General features: G+C 35.9%; 1 long non-coding RNA gene across 1 annotated transcript; it reads left to right on the top strand.

The window, feature by feature from the left end:
* The first annotated feature begins 1,764 nt into the window (after positions 1-1,764).
* On the top strand, positions 1,765-2,996 carry LOC121052075. Its single transcript, XR_005807925.1, has 4 exons — positions 1,765-1,816; positions 2,131-2,309; positions 2,431-2,573; positions 2,779-2,996. It is a non-coding gene; the product is annotated as an uncharacterized LOC121052075 (long non-coding RNA).
* The last annotated feature ends 14,169 nt before the right edge of the window (positions 2,997-17,165 follow it).

Here is a 17,165-nt window from a genome sequence, read left to right as displayed (position 1 = left end):
TATGCTCAATTATCTCAGTTAAATTGTTATATGTATATATGCAGTACGTAGATCAAACTTTGAGAAACTTTTAAGAGAGATACATGTAAATGTGTCTGTGTGCCCATGGTTATATCATTATAGTTCGATGTTGTAATTCTGGTGGCGAAATCTTTTCTTTATCAACTATGTGATTATCTATATAATTCAGTACTTACTGTGCAATTGCATCGGTATTCTTTTATGAATGTCGTGTCTCAATAATTCAAACTTCACTACCTGAGTCTTGGGATTTTGCAGGAAGTGTAAATACAGTACTGCGTTTCTTTATATCATGTATATAGTTATTATTTTCTCTTTATGTTTTAAATATGTTAGTCTGGGAGTTCATCATGTATTATCAAGAGTTGCTTTTACAGTAGAAATAGACAGAGATGAATCCGCATGCATTGTCTATTTGTATTTCTAAAATTATTCTATATCACATCTATAGATGCCAGTCGGGAATGCATGATGTTGGTCCTTAATATTATCCTTCTCAGGGCAGAAGCTTTAATGATTCTGAACCTTATATTAACAACAAGCAAAGAAGAAAGGGCTCGGTTACCAGAAAACAACCTCGTGATGAAAATTTTTGCAGCAGACAAAGAGAAAGCCAGTTTGTGGTATGTTCTATCTATTCCTTAATAAACTCTTAGGCTCCTATCCTCCCATCCCAATGATACTTATGATTTTGGTATTCACCTGAAACAATTTGCAATGCCCATGAGACTACCAGGCAATTTCTGGTTCAAGTTATGAAGGGGCTTGATTTGGTTAAAGAGAAAATGGTTGCACTTCCATATCTGCTAAGCCTTTCAGAATCTGTTTTCGTTTTTTAATCAGACTTGTAATGGTGTGAATGCAGGTGCGCAAGAGACCACGTAACAAAAAGGAATTGGCAAAGAATGAGGAAGACATAATAGACAAACTTTCCAACTCTGTAACAGTTCATGAGACTAAGCTCAAGGTAACTGCCACTTGATGGTAAACAACTTACTAGAGAAAAGATGTTTACTCTTTGCCAACGACTTGATGAAATAAATAGACAAGTATATTTGTTGCAACTAGAGCCGGCTGAATACAGATGATGCCTCCTTTTACTTCTTCCTGCCATTGGGATGTAAAAAGTAAATAACAGTTTGTATATGCAAAATCAGAGGTATATTAAAAAACTTTCATACAACCTAGGTACACTAGACATAAGACTGGTAAAATAAATGTCATTACATACCCGTACTTGCTGATAGTCTGATAATGATGGTTGTGTAAATATTTGGTATCCTTAATTCATTTCTCTTTTTATTTTTATTTTTATTTTTTATTTTTTGCAACCCTAGATCATTTTTGTTTCCCTTTCCTCTCTTTTCTCCTGTTTAGTCTGATGCTTAGCTCATGATTGTACTCATAATTCATATTTGGTTAAGAGGATTTTTGTGTTTCTGAATTCATTCTCTATGTTCTGCAGGTTGACAACATATGTGGAGAAACATGAGTTTGTTTTTGATGCAGTGCTGAATGAGGAAGTGTCTAATGATGAGGTTTATACATATATATTTGCATACATATTGCAATTAAACTTGGAGTAGAAACAAGAATTTGAAATCATGTATAAACATTAGTGGTATTCAGAATATTGGTCTTTAATATGTTTAAGGTTACTTATCAATTGTTGTCATTCTGTACTAATATGTAGGCTTTGTGCTCAACTTGGATTCAATCTTACTAAGCTATCAGTCGGTTTGAATGAAAACTCGGATGCTTTCTCTTCTCTGCTGACGGAGAGTTCGCGTCTTGGGTCAGTTCTCAACCTCTTTTTGCACGAGTTAGTATGGGAATTTGAGTTAGTTTGGATGTTGATTTTGAATTTTTGACAGAATATTATATGCAATTTTCATTTGGGATTTCTGTGTTTGTATAAAGATAGTGTCTTTGTACTTTTATTGGGTGATTAAAGTTCATATGATAAAGTGCATATATGTAAAAAGTCTGTAAATTTACTTGTATGAAGCTCTGAATTATGATTATATGGTTGTTTGATGTGTAAAAATTCAGTTGCTTGTGAAATATGGAATGAGAAATGATGGTGTTGTGCTCATTTGTTGTACATAGGTGGGTTTGCTTTGAAGAGAAAAATTGCAGGACAGTGATTGGAAGAAGAATTCAGTGTTCAGCACAAGCACCACCTCCAGCTTGGCTAGGAAGTGCTTTTCCGGAGCCGGGCCAGAGGACTTGAGATGGTCCAAAAGCCTAGTTCTGTTGTTGGATCTACTGGTTCCATTGGAACCCAGGTATGGCAGAGATCCCTTTCTTTCATTTAATATTTGTTTTGGGATTAAAGATAAAAATGTAAGTGGACAGATTATGGAAATTGCATTAGTTGGTTAAAATCACAATTTCCTGTTTCTACAGACATTGGACATTGTTGCAGAGAACCCGAAAAAATTCAGAGTTGTGGCCCTAGTAGCTGGCTCAAATGTGTATCTTCTTGTTGATCAGGTAATCCATCAGATGGATAAAATTTCATAGAATTGTTCATATTGTCATCTGATCAGGTAATCCATCAGATGGAAATTTTGTTACTTTGGCATATTGTTCATATGTCATACGTAATTTTCCTCTTTCACATAGTTATATGTATCAGGAAAAGCCTTCTCCCGTCTTTGTTATGGGAATTTGAATCTTTTGTCGTGAGACTGAAGTATAAAGTTTTATTTAAAGTTTCTTCTTACTAATTAGATGTTGCTTCATCTTATGCAGTGAGGGATTCAAAGAATAAAGCTGGTCAAGGAGGCCGTGGGGGTGGAAGTGGATATGGATATGGGCGAGGCCGTGGCGGTGGTAGATACAATTGTGATTCAGCCAATAATGAAAACAACAGTGGGTACAATCGTGAATCAGCCCCTGCTGGTCAGGGTGCTTTTAAGGATGCACCTCCTAAACGGCGTTTCTCTGGTGGGGATGGTGATGGAAGGCCATTTGAAGTGTCCCACACTCGGGTTGGAGTGTCCCACACTCTGGAGCATCCCATGCTCTGCTCTTACTCACCCACGAACACATAGTAAGCAGGGAGGAGTACTAATAGGCTAGCTAGCAATAAATATGACGACCCAGGTATGGTGGGTTAAAATCATACGAAAATCAAAAATCAGTAAGGCTTCCCCATAAGTCCCGCGAATAAAGAAAACACGGGTACGATTCCCAACCGTACCCGGAAATTCTCTTAGAAAGTCACATAAATCGACAGCGTGTCCCACACGCTAAAAGAATAATTAGATCATCATCAAGGCATTCCCAATGCCAAAACCGAAGGTCGATAAATAAATATAAAAACTAACTCCATCGAAATCTCATTTCGAAATTCTCTTATAAAATCTCAAATCGACGAATAGAAACATAATATAAGTAGTATAATTCCAGAAATCACCTCGGAAATAATTCGTCGAAAATCATGCTTGCAAATAAAAGTCATATATCGGAGATACTTATCGAAGGCTTAAAATCCATTTCCGAAATTAAATCATAAATCCAAATCCGAACATAATAAGTTCATATCCGAAACTCAAGAAAAATCAATGTCAAATTATAATCCAAGACAAAATATCATGCTCGATAAATAAAATGATAATTAAATTAATCAATAATTTCAAGATAAATGCATGCATCATTATTTAAAACAAAAGTCCACTCACAGTACTATTGGGCTACCACGCAAACGAATTCCTTCATCTAGCCGTAGCTCGCGACATTGCCCTGTACACAATTATATTTCCGTAAACGGCAATCCGATAAAATAATTACGAACCTAAACGAAACCTCGAAAATCCCTATCTCCAATACTTCTCAAATTCAACCCAAATCACACCCACAACACCAATTCCTAAATTTACATATTCCACAACGAAAACAAGGGAAACCCAACGGCCGGATTTCCCACAATTCAATCCCAAAACTCCGAACTTCGGAATTTCACAAACAATTCCAAACTCCTCCAAAATTCACCAAACTTCACATATATGCTCTATGATAATTATAGAATTTAACTAGCCAGAAATTGAAATTAAAAAGCTACCCTAGCCGCCGCTACAGCAGCCCACAGTGGCGGCGCCGCCGCCACTGCCACCAACTCCAATGGACACCAAAATTTGACAGCAACACATACTCAACACACTGATAATTTTTCTCAACTACAACACATCCCAATTTTACCTTTAAACAGTCGAAACCGGCCGGTGCAAAAATTTCCAGAAATTCCAAGAACCCTAGAAATTGAAATTGTTAATTCGACCTCTACACTGCAAATTGAAATGAAAGACCTTAGGGGAAATGATCTATGTCAAAAACCGAACCTTCGACGCCGGTTTGGTGGCCGGAGACGGCCGGAATCGGAAAATATCGGCGTTGACTCAAAACTACTACAGTGACCGTCCTCTTCTTCTCATTGCTGCTCCTTCCACAGTTCATATTAAGCTACGAAACGAACCCAGAAAAGAAGAGAAGGAAGAGAGCTTTCCAACAACATCTTAGGCGTCAAAATCCGTCGCCGGATGGAGGAGTTATGGCCGGAAGAAGGTGAAGAGGTCGGAGAGGAAGAGAAAATTGGGGAGAGAGAAGGGAGAGGGCTCGGTAAGTTTCTGAAAATGGAAACTTACCACAGTAACTCGGCTATTTATAGAAAATTATTATGAACAGTAACTTCCACATTTTAGGCCATAACTTTCGCATACGAACTCCGATTTTTACGTACCACATATGCACGCGCTCGGTTTAACGTCCTCTAGGATTTTCATGAAGGAAGTTTCCTCAAATTTTGACCCGAACGAAAAGTCATCTTTTAGGGCCACTAAAAGTATCGAAACAACGTAAAAAGTGAAAGTAGTTGTCGTTTACCGTCCAAATGACTAGTAAACAGGTGAATTTAGGTTCGGGACGTTACAACAAGGGAGAATCAAAATGGAGTTTTGATTCGTAAATGAAATAGAATGGTTCTATAAACTTCACTGCCTTGTTAATTAGAACCTAAGAGATCGCACACTATATAAGTGGATCCTTGAGATTGTATATGAAGAAGATTAAACAAGAGTTCGTTATGACCAAATAATTAATTAGATTTATTATTTAGACATAATTAGGTTTTTGGGTAAAACCGAACCTATTGGGCCTAAACGATTGTCGGGTTTTGTTGTGGACTTGGGGTTCACTAAGTGAGACTTGAATGAAAGCCCAAGACACAATTTTAGTGCCCAATAGCATGTACCAGCCAACATATTGGCTTTGTGAAAGTCAATATTTCACTTTTAATAGTTGGAGTTATTTCCTATTATATAAGGTGAAAGCATGGACAAAGAGAGGAAGGAAGTAAGAGTGTGTCTTCACACTATCATCTTTTAGTTGGTAGGAGAGATTTCTCCCTTTGTCTAATTGCACAAGTTGGTGTTATAACAAGGAAGGAAGAACACTTGCATACTTCTTCCTTTTCTTTCATCTTTCTTCATCTCTTGATTCACTTGGTGAAGATCCTTAGAGGCCACATCCTTTTGTGGCTCTACTTGTAACATCAAGGAGGAGCCTACAAGCACAAGGAGTATAAGAAGGAGTTCTCAATCCAAGGTACTTCAAGGTGGAGGAAACATGCACAAGGAGAGATCAAGGAGAGGAACTTTGGTGGTTCACTTGGATCGGATTGAAATCCCACTCCAAGGGTGAGTAGAACATAAACTCCCTCTTTGTTCTTCCTTACTATGCATGCTATGTTTATATACATATCATAATAAGCCAAAATCATGGGTTAAAGGAATGGGTTTTATGTTTAGTTAGTAGTTTAATTGTTAAACTAATTAAAAAGTTTTTGAAATCCATCCATTCCTTCAATTAGTATTAGAGCCATTGTCTTAATTTTGATATGTTATAAACATGGCTAAGTATGTTGGTTGATGTGATTTTCTTAAGCCTAGAGTAATATGTAATTTAGATCATAAAATTTGTCTTGTCATAAAAGTTATGGAGCATGTGATGTAAGGTAGATTTTATGATAGCTATAAAAAGTTTCTAGAAATTACATGTAGGAAGTGGTATAAGTTTTATGAAACTTTGATGCATATGAGATATGTATTAAGGGGTTCTATATTTTTCTTAATTAAAGTGTTAATCTTATAAACATGATGGTTAAATATGTTTTATGGCATGCATGATTTTTGGCTTCAAAAGATGCGTAAACAAGTGTTCAAAGGAAGAACACAAAGCTGAAATTTATTTCCAGCTTTGGAAAATGTTGAAGCTAGTTATGAACTAGGTAATTTTTATGTTGTTTGCTTTCACTTTTGATCCATAAATTCATGAATTGATATTTACCTAATAGTTAGTGATGACATAAAATCATTTCCATGTTTCTCTCACCAAATATTTGTAGAGTTAGTCATCTTTACTATTGAAAGGTGATGACTTCAATGCATGTTCAATCACCAAAAGTTGATGAATAAGATAGAAGTCATGTCTCCCTAAATCGATGTAAGATTTAAGACATCATCCCCTAAATCACTCAACTAATTTACTTGCATTAAATTAAAGTAATTTAGTGGTTAATTTATTTTGATTGAGTTAATTATGCTTGTTTAATTAACCTAATTATTTTGGTTAATTAAAGGATGATTATGGACTATGGCCTAATATAATTGAGCATGAGATTGGCCGACTATTCATTTTGAATGAATGAGGTTATGTAATTAAAGTAGTTAATTCGCTTAGGTTATGTAATTAAAGTAGTTAATTCGCTTGGGTTATGTAATTCATTTATTTAATGCATTTGGTTGTGTAACTAAGTAGCTAGCTTAGTTCATTCAAGTTTGATTAAATTTAAGTGGGACCTTTTATGCCCCTTATCCACTCTTGTAATTGAAGATGGAGGCACTTAAGGATGATCCAAAGAAGAATGATCGGAGTGATATTTTCTATGTTTTTAGTATCATTTTCTCTACATTTTACTCAGTTATTCTCTTAAGAATATCATTTCTGACTTAGTTTTGTGTCTTTAGGTACATTTGAGCTCCAAACGCAAGAAATGAGCTAAGAAGAGCTGGAAATGATGAAAATGAAGGCAAGGAGGAAATTAGGTGCAGAAATGACAAAGAAATAAAGAAATGAAGTTTTCCCAGTTCTACTAGGAGAAGAAATCCCAGTTGAAGTAGGAATCCTAATGCAACTAACTAGGAGTGAGCTCGAAAAAATCTACGTGGAAATGAAGAAATGACAGACTCCCAGTTGGCCTAGGAAACCTGATCACACTAGGAGTCCTGATGCTGCTAGGAGACCTGGTTGAGACTAGAAGATGCTGTGTCTTGAAGATGACTCAAGATGGTTCAAGAATGTTCTAGAATAAAGAAGGAATTTTGGCAATGCTAAAGAATACTTTCGAATTGGCCCATTTTGGGAGAGTTTGGCCCGAAGTTTGAAGCATGTGACTTGCACATGATGTTCTAGATTCTTCTTGACGTTTTGGAGGAGTCATAGGCCTATTCTACATGCGTTTGCCGTGATATTTACAAGAAATTACTAGAAGATTTCGGCAAAAACATATTATGGGATATTATTGGATTTTCTTGGCATGGGATGCTCCAGAGTATTGGCTCAACCTACCCTCGACTACCACTCACACATAGATTGTGTGAGGAGGAGAACTAATAACCTCGACTGCCACCCACGTGAGGAGGAGAATAAATCACCTCGACTGCCACTCACAAACACAAAGTAAGTGAGGAGGAGAATAAGCTACCTCAACTGCCACTCACAAACGCAAAGTAAGTGAGGAGGAGACCTAATCGAATGACCCGAGTATGGTGAGGAAAACATTCAAAATCCATAAAATCCGAAAGGCTTTCCCAATATCTCACGAGAAAACAAATAAGTATATTCCAATGACGTGACCCCGCACGCCAAATACTCTCAAATTCAGAACCAAACCCGGAAATTAGTACGAGCACAAATTCCTTCGGAAAAATCTCATTTCCAATAATATTCCAGAATATCTCAAAATTGACTACTAAATATAATATGTAATCCAAAAATCATCTCGGTAAAGTAAGTCGTCGGAAAAAAAAATCACGTAAATCATATTTCCAAATAATAATCATATATTCCAAAACCAATTCCGAAAGTCATACCGAGATAAATCATAATTAAATTCCAAAATACTCTGGAGCATCCCATGCTCTGCTCTTACTCACCCACGAACACATAGTAAGCAGGGAGGAGTACTAATAGGCTAGATAGCAATAAATATGACGACCCAGGTATGGTTGGTTAAAATCATACGAAAATCAAAAATCAGTAAGGCTTCCCCATAAGTCCCGCGAATAAAGAAAACACGGGTACGATTCCCAACCGTACCCGGAAATTCTCTTAGAAAGTCACATAAATCGACAGCGTGTCCCACACGCTAAAAGAATAATTAGATCATCATCAAGGCATTCCCAATGCCAAAACCGAAGGTCGATAAATAAATATAAAAACTAACTCCATCGAAATCTCATTTCGAAATTCTCTTATAAAATCTCAAATCGACGAATAGAAACATAATATAAGTAGTATAATTCCAGAAATCACCTCGGAAATAATTCGTCGAAAATCATGCTTGCAAATAAAAGTCATATATCGGAGATACTTATCGAAGGCTTAAAATCCATTTCCGAAATTAAATCATAAATCCAAATCCGAACATAATAAGTTCATATCCGAAACTCAAGAAAAATCAATGTCAAATTATAATCCAAGACAAAATATCATGCTCGATAAATAAAATGATAATTAAATTAATCAATAATTTCAAGATAAATGCATGCATCATTATTTAAAACAAAAGTCCACTCACAGTACTATTGGGCTACCACGCAAACGAATTCCTTCATCTAGCCGTAGCTCGCGACATTGCCCTGTACACAATTATATTTCCGTAAACGGCAATCCGATAAAATAATTACGAACCTAAACGAAACCTCGAAAATCCCTATCTCCAATACTTCTCAAATTCAACCCAAATCACACCCACAACACCAATTCCTAAATTTACATATTCCACAACGAAAACAAGGGAAACCCAACGGCCGGATTTCCCACAATTCAATCCCAAAACTCCGAACTTCGGAATTTCACAAACAATTCCAAACTCCTCCAAAATTCACCAAACTTCACATATATGCTCTATGATAATTATAGAATTTAACTAGCCAGAAATTGAAATTAAAAAGCTACCCTAGCCGCCGCTACAGCAGCCCACAGTGGCGGCGCCGCCGCCACTGCCACCAACTCCAATGGACACCAAAATTTGACAGCAACACATACTCAACACACTGATAATTTTTCTCAACTACAACACATCCCAATTTTACCTTTAAACAGTCGAAACCGGCCGGTGCAAAAATTTCCAGAAATTCCAAGAACCCTAGAAATTGAAATTGTTAATTCGACCTCTACACTGCAAATTGAAATGAAAGACCTTAGGGGAAATGATCTATGTCAAAAACCGAACCTTCGACGCCGGTTTGGTGGCCGGAGACGGCCGGAATCGGAAAATATCGGCGTTGACTCAAAACTACTACAGTGACCGTCCTCTTCTTCTCATTGCTGCTCCTTCCACAGTTCATATTAAGCTACGAAACGAACCCAGAAAAGAAGAGAAGGAAGAGAGCTTTCCAACAACATCTTAGGCGTCAAAATCCGTCGCCGGATGGAGGAGTTATGGCCGGAAGAAGGTGAAGAGGTCGGAGAGGAAGAGAAAATTGGGGAGAGAGAAGGGAGAGGGCTCGGTAAGTTTCTGAAAATGGAAACTTACCACAGTAACTCGGCTATTTATAGAAAATTATTATGAACAGTAACTTCCACATTTTAGGCCATAACTTTCGCATACGAACTCCGATTTTTACGTACCACATATGCACGCGCTCGGTTTAACGTCCTCTAGGATTTTCATGAAGGAAGTTTCCTCAAATTTTGACCCGAACGAAAAGTCATCTTTTAGGGCCACTAAAAGTATCGAAACAACGTAAAAAGTGAAAGTAGTTGTCGTTTACCGTCCAAATGACTAGTAAACAGGTGAATTTAGGTTCGGGACGTTACAACAAGGGAGAATCAAAATGGAGTTTTGATTCGTAAATGAAATAGAATGGTTCTATAAACTTCACTGCCTTGTTAATTAGAACCTAAGAGATCGCACACTATATAAGTGGATCCTTGAGATTGTATATGAAGAAGATTAAACAAGAGTTCGTTATGACCAAATAATTAATTAGATTTATTATTTAGACATAATTAGGTTTTTTGGGTAAAACCGAACCTATTGGGCCTAAACGATTGTCGGGTTTTGTTGTGGACTTGGGGTTCACTAAGTGAGACTTGAATGAAAGCCCAAGACACAATTTTAGTGCCCAATAGCATGTACCAGCCAACATATTGGCTTTGTGAAAGTCAATATTTCACTTTTAATAGTTGGAGTTATTTCCTATTATATAAGGTGAAAGCATGGACAAAGAGAGGAAGGAAGTAAGAGTGTGTCTTCACACTATCATCTTTTAGTTGGTAGGAGAGATTTCTCCCTTTGTCTAATTGCACAAGTTGGTGTTATAACAAGGAAGGAAGAACACTTGCATACTTCTTCCTTTTCTTTCATCTTTCTTCATCTCTTGATTCACTTGGTGAAGATCCTTAGAGGCCACATCCTTTTGTGGCTCTACTTGTAACATCAAGGAGGAGCCTACAAGCACAAGGAGTATAAGAAGGAGTTCTCAATCCAAGGTACTTCAAGGTGGAGGAAACATGCACAAGGAGAGATCAAGGAGAGGAACTTTGGTGGTTCACTTGGATCGGATTGAAATCCCACTCCAAGGGTGAGTAGAACATAAACTCCCTCTTTGTTCTTCCTTACTATGCATGCTATGTTTATATACATATCATAATAAGCCAAAATCATGGGTTAAAGGAATGGGTTTTATGTTTAGTTAGTAGTTTAATTGTTAAACTAATTAAAAAGTTTTTGAAATCCATCCATTCCTTCAATTAGTATTAGAGCCATTGTCTTAATTTTGATATGTTATAAACATGGCTAAGTATGTTGGTTGATGTGATTTTCTTAAGCCTAGAGTAATATGTAATTTAGATCATAAAATTTGTCTTGTCATAAAAGTTATGGAGCATGTGATGTAAGGTAGATTTTATGATAGCTATAAAAAGTTTCTAGAAATTACATGTAGGAAGTGGTATAAGTTTTATGAAACTTTGATGCATATGAGATATGTATTAAGGGGTTCTATATTTTTCTTAATTAAAGTGTTAATCTTATAAACATGATGGTTAAATATGTTTTATGGCATGCATGATTTTTGGCTTCAAAAGATGCGTAAACAAGTGTTCAAAGGAAGAACACAAAGCTGAAATTTATTTCCAGCTTTGGAAAATGTTGAAGCTAGTTATGAACTAGGTAATTTTTATGTTGTTTGCTTTCACTTTTGATCCATAAATTCATGAATTGATATTTACCTAATAGTTAGTGATGACATAAAATCATTTCCATGTTTCTCTCACCAAATATTTGTAGAGTTAGTCATCTTTACTATTGAAAGGTGATGACTTCAATGCATGTTCAATCACCAAAAGTTGATGAATAAGATAGAAGTCATGTCTCCCTAAATCGATGTAAGATTTAAGACATCATCCCCTAAATCACTCAACTAATTTACTTGCATTAAATTAAAGTAATTTAGTGGTTAATTTATTTTGATTGAGTTAATTATGCTTGTTTAATTAACCTAATTATTTTGGTTAATTAAAGGATGATTATGGACTATGGCCTAATATAATTGAGCATGAGATTGGCCGACTATTCATTTTGAATGAATGAGGTTATGTAATTAAAGTAGTTAATTCGCTTAGGTTATGTAATTAAAGTAGTTAATTCGCTTGGGTTATGTAATTCATTTATTTAATGCATTTGGTTGTGTAACTAAGTAGCTAGCTTAGTTCATTCAAGTTTGATTAAATTTAAGTGGGACCTTTTATGCCCCTTATCCACTCTTGTAATTGAAGATGGAGGCACTTAAGGATGATCCAAAGAAGAATGATCGGAGTGATATTTTCTATGTTTTTAGTATCATTTTCTCTACATTTTACTTAGTTATTCTCTTAAGAATATCATTTCTGACTTAGTTTTGTGTCTTTAGGTACATTTGAGCTCCAAACGCAGGAAATGAGCTAAGAAGAGCTGGAAATGATGAAAATGAAGGCAAGGAGGAAATTAGGTGCAGAAATGACAAAGAAATAAAGAAATGAAGTTTTCCCAGTTCTACTAGGAGAAGGAATCCCAGTTGAAGTAGGAATCCTAATGCAACTAACTAGGAGTGAGCTCGAAAAAATCTACGTGGAAATGAAGAAATGACAGACTCCCAGTTGGCCTAGGAAACCTGATCACACTAAGAGTCCTGATGCTGCTAGGAGACCTGGTTGAGACTAGAAGATGCTGTGTCTTGAAGATGACTCAAGATGGTTCAAGAATGTTCTAGAATAAAGAAGGAATTTTGGCAATGCTAAAGAATACTTTCGAATTGGCCCATTTTGGGAGAGTTTGGCCCGAAGTTTGAAGCATGTGACTTGCACATGATGTTCTAGATTCTTCTTGACGTTTTGGAGGAGTCATAGGCCTATTCTACATGCGTTTGCCGTGATATTTACAAGAAATTACTAGAAGATTTCGGCAAAAACATATTATGGGATATTATTGGATTTTCTTGGGATTTTATGAAAGAAAATAGTGGAATAAATATTGATTTATGACTCTACATGCAAGGAGGCCGAAATATGGACTAGATACATGATGAATTCGGCAAGAGACTAAGGTGACTTGTTCTCTACTTCTTAAGGAATTTTCTCATTGGTTGAATGATGTCACAAGGAGATTTCGACCTAGATTCTCTAGCCTATACCGTTCACTATATAAAGGGAGTTTGTGAAGACATTCAACACACCACAAAATTCAGAATCAAATACACAAACACTCCCCTTTCTCTTCCAAGGTTTCGGCAATTTCAAGAAGTTCAAAGTTCAAGACCGTGAGCATCCATCCTCTCCATTCAATCATCCTTGCCATAGCTCTCATCCATTTCACCACCTTTTGAAGCTTCTTGCATCCTTGAAGATCAAAAAGTGTAAACATGGAACCTTATTTTCTGTTTTCGGTTTTGAACTATGTAAAACGATTTCGGTTTCTTATGAATTTCGATTTTGGTTTTCTATTTTGGTTTCTTGTTATGCGATTTCTATGGTGGATGAAAGATTGATTTTAGTTATGTGATTTTAGAATACTATGAAGCATGTTTTAGGTTTTAGGTTTTCAAAAAGATAAATTGCGATTTCAAAGTGTTCTTGCATGATTGTTAATTTCGAACTTCAATCCCATCTTTTATGTGTTAATTGATCTTTGGATGCATACTTAGGTTGATAAACATGTAATTGAATCCATATTAAGGTGCTAGCGTTCTAGGCTTTAATAATTTTGGTGGAAAACCTATAATTACTTAGATAAATTAATAATGAGTCTTGCATGCTTGATTAGGGTTCTAACTGTGTGTTCTTGACTTGACTTCATCAAACTTCTATGATTCTTAATGCGTTATGAGTGTTTTTGTTAGTGATTAGCTACCACTAGTGATTGCATGATTAATAGGGTTAACTATGATGCGTTCATCTAGTTAATTTAATTAAGGGAAGTAAAAAGAACTTTGTATGCGTTCATCTCTGTTCTTGATTGATTCTATGCTTGGATATATTTTGATTCATGATTTGATGTTTGAAACCCTGCCAACGTGTTAGTAGTAGTTAATTACATATTATTTTCGTTCCATTCATTTCATTTCAATTTGATTCTTGGTTTTGATGTGTCACGTGTAAATATTTACTTAGTTGTTGGATAAAATAAATCCTAAATCCCCTTATTTTTATTTTTCGTAAATAATGTGTATATATATATATTCTTTAATTTGTTTTACTAACGTTTTATTTTTCAGGAATTAATTAGGCCCTAATCCCCGGTTGAGAACGATCCCTACTTATTCTTACTACACTGATAAATTGATACACTAATTTGTGTACGTCAAAGAAGTTTGAAGTCATCTAGCCTTGAAAGGAGTTCAAGTGCAAAGTGTAATAGCTTAGCTTAGTTGTTTAATTTCGGTAATCGTTACGCGTAATTAAAATCAACCACCCAAACATGACCTTGATCCAACATATTGGCTCATGTTGGATCAAACTTCAAGTCCATAATCATCCTATATGACCTATTATAATTGCATATTCATTGCACTTGATCAAGTAATTTCATACTTCCCATGATTCCATTTGAAAAATGTTTTTGATGAAATCAAATTGTTTTTCCGAAAACAACTAGTGGAAGTATTTTATTATAGATCAAGTATAATGAACATGTTATTGCATTAGGATCAAAGCATATGCAATGTGATTGTTATTAATAAGATTATAAAAGATGAGACCTCAAAATTCCCTCAAAGTGATATTAAGTTGAAAAACGAAGAAGGTGTTATGAATACTTCTTTGTGGCCTTCCATCATTGTAATCTCCTATTAGATGTTCTTGCATGTGAATTTCATTCCGAACGGAGGTATTTCATGCTAGGAGCTTTAAAGAGAGGTTATTCAACATTTGATGTTGTGAGGTAGGGGACAAATCTTGGTTAATATTCTATTATGATGAGATTTAACTTTTGATCCCTATACTTACATGAGTTGATGGGTATAGCTTAACTACAGCGATTTGTCAATATCCTATTATGGTGAGACTTACTTACTTTAGAGGCCAAAGTTATGGATACTCACATTTGATGTGATTGGATAAGAGTATCCTCTCATGGAAATTAAGTTGACCTATAGTTCTATTATGATGCGGTTGGCTTAATGGAAATGAGTCTTCCATACTCACTAAGAGTTTTAGTTTAAACTCTCGAATTCTATGAGGGATTTGGAATTTGTCAAAATAGTGAGCAGGTACCATTTGATTCTTAAGACCCGAGTCACTTGGTTTAAAATCAATCTCACTTCTTTTATCCTATCACCAAAATTCTCAACGAGAATCGTGTTGAGGGCCCAAACTTCAATCAGTGGCTCCGCAATTTGAAAATTGTATTGACATTCGATAAGATCGCTTATGTCTTACAAAATGCACCTCCTCACACTCCTTTGGCTCAAGATGCAACCGATGAGCAACGTGTTGCTTATCAAAAGCATAAAGATGATGACACTTAAGCTAAATGTGTTATGCTTGAATCCATGAACTCACAACTTCAAAAGCAACATGAGAATATGGATAACGCCATTTCTATATTACTCCATCTCACTGAATTGTTTGGTGAGAGAAATAGAAATGTGCGCTTCACAGCTGTCAATGAGCTTGTCAAGACAAAACATGCGAGGGGTGCTCCTGTGCATCAACATGGTCTAAAAATGATAGGTCTTATTGAGCAAATTTGAGACCTAGGATTTGCACTTGATACAGAGCTTGCTCAAGATCTTCTTCTATCCTCCCTAGATGATTCATTTTCTCAGTTCATAATGAACTATAATATGCAACAAATGGATCATACTCTTCCTGATCTTCTCAATATGTTGGTAACAGCTGAGAAGCAAATTAAGAAAGAGAGTGGGAGTGTGGCCATTGTCGCTTCTTCTTCTACCAAGTCCAAAGGCAAGGGCAAACGGAAGAAGAAACAAGTGGCAAAGCCTAAAGGAGCAGTCCAAAAGAAGAAGAAGAAGAAGAAGGAACAAAAGGAACCAAAAGGTGTTTGTTTCTTTTGCAACAAGGATGAGCATTGGAAGACGAATTGCGAAGCTTATCTTGCATCCTTGAAGAACAATTCTTCAATAGTAGGTATGATCAATGTGATTGAATCAATATTTACAATTAATAATGCTTCCTCTTGGATATTTGATTCAGGTGCATCTCACCATGTTTGCACTTCGTTGCAGGACCTAGTGGGAGCAATGAAGCTTAAAGTTGGAGAAATTTCCCTAAGTGTAGGAAATGGCACAAGAGTTGACGCCAAGGCCGTGGGAACTTATTTTTTGAAGTTACCATCAGGAGATTCATTGGAGTTGAAGAATTTTCTTTATCTTCCTATATATATAAAGAACTTTATCTCTATCTCCATGCTTTTGAAGGATGGTTATAGAGTAGTTTTTGATAAACTAAGTGGTTCTGTATCTATTAATGAACGCATCATATGTCATGCTAATATTATTGGTGGTATCTTTCATCTAGCTTTAGATGCTAGTATTAACTGTATGAAGGAAAATGCTTTGGGATCTAAGAGATCTCGAGAAACAGTTAACCCCATTAAGATGTGGCACCTTAAGCTTGGTCATATTAACCAAGATAGAATTCACAAGTTATCCAGAAATGGATATTTAGAATCATTAGGATCTGATCATATGCCTACTTGTGAGTCTTATCTAAAAGGCAAAATGACCAAGTCCCATTTTGGTGGACAAAGAACAAGAGTTAAAGAACTCTTAGGCCTAATACATACCGATCTATGTGGTCCTATGTCCACTATTAGTAGAGGTGGATTCTCATACTTCATAACCTTTACCGATAACTACTCTCGATTTGGTTATGTATACCTTATGAAGCACAAATCTGAAGCCTTTGAAAAGTTCAAAGAATTTAAGAATGAAGTTGAGAAACAAACTGACAAGAGTATTAAGGCTCTAAGATCCGATCAAGGAGACAAATACTTAAGCAATGAGTTTATTGATTATCTCAAATAAGAAGGCATTGTTTCTTCACTAGCTCCTCCTGGAACACCACAACTCAATGGTGTCTCTGAAAGGAGAAATCGAACTTTGTTGGACATGGTTCGTTCCTTGATGAGCTATACTGATTTACCTATATCCTTCTGGGGATATGCACTTCAAACAGCAATTTATTTGTTGAATAGAGTGCCTTCCAAATCTGTCTTTCTTACACCATATGAGATGTGGCATGGGAAGAAACCAAGTCTCAATCATATTAAGATTTGGGGTTGTCCAGCTTATGTCAAAAGACTAGAAGCAAGCAAGCTTGAAGCTAGATCAAGCAAGTGTTTATTTGTGGGATATCCT

This window comes from Rosa chinensis, chromosome 3 (genome assembly GCF_002994745.2).
Source record: "Rosa chinensis cultivar Old Blush chromosome 3, RchiOBHm-V2, whole genome shotgun sequence".
Taxonomy (NCBI): domain Eukaryota; kingdom Viridiplantae; phylum Streptophyta; class Magnoliopsida; order Rosales; family Rosaceae; genus Rosa; species Rosa chinensis.
This window is presented reverse-complemented; position numbering and strand designations above follow the sequence as displayed.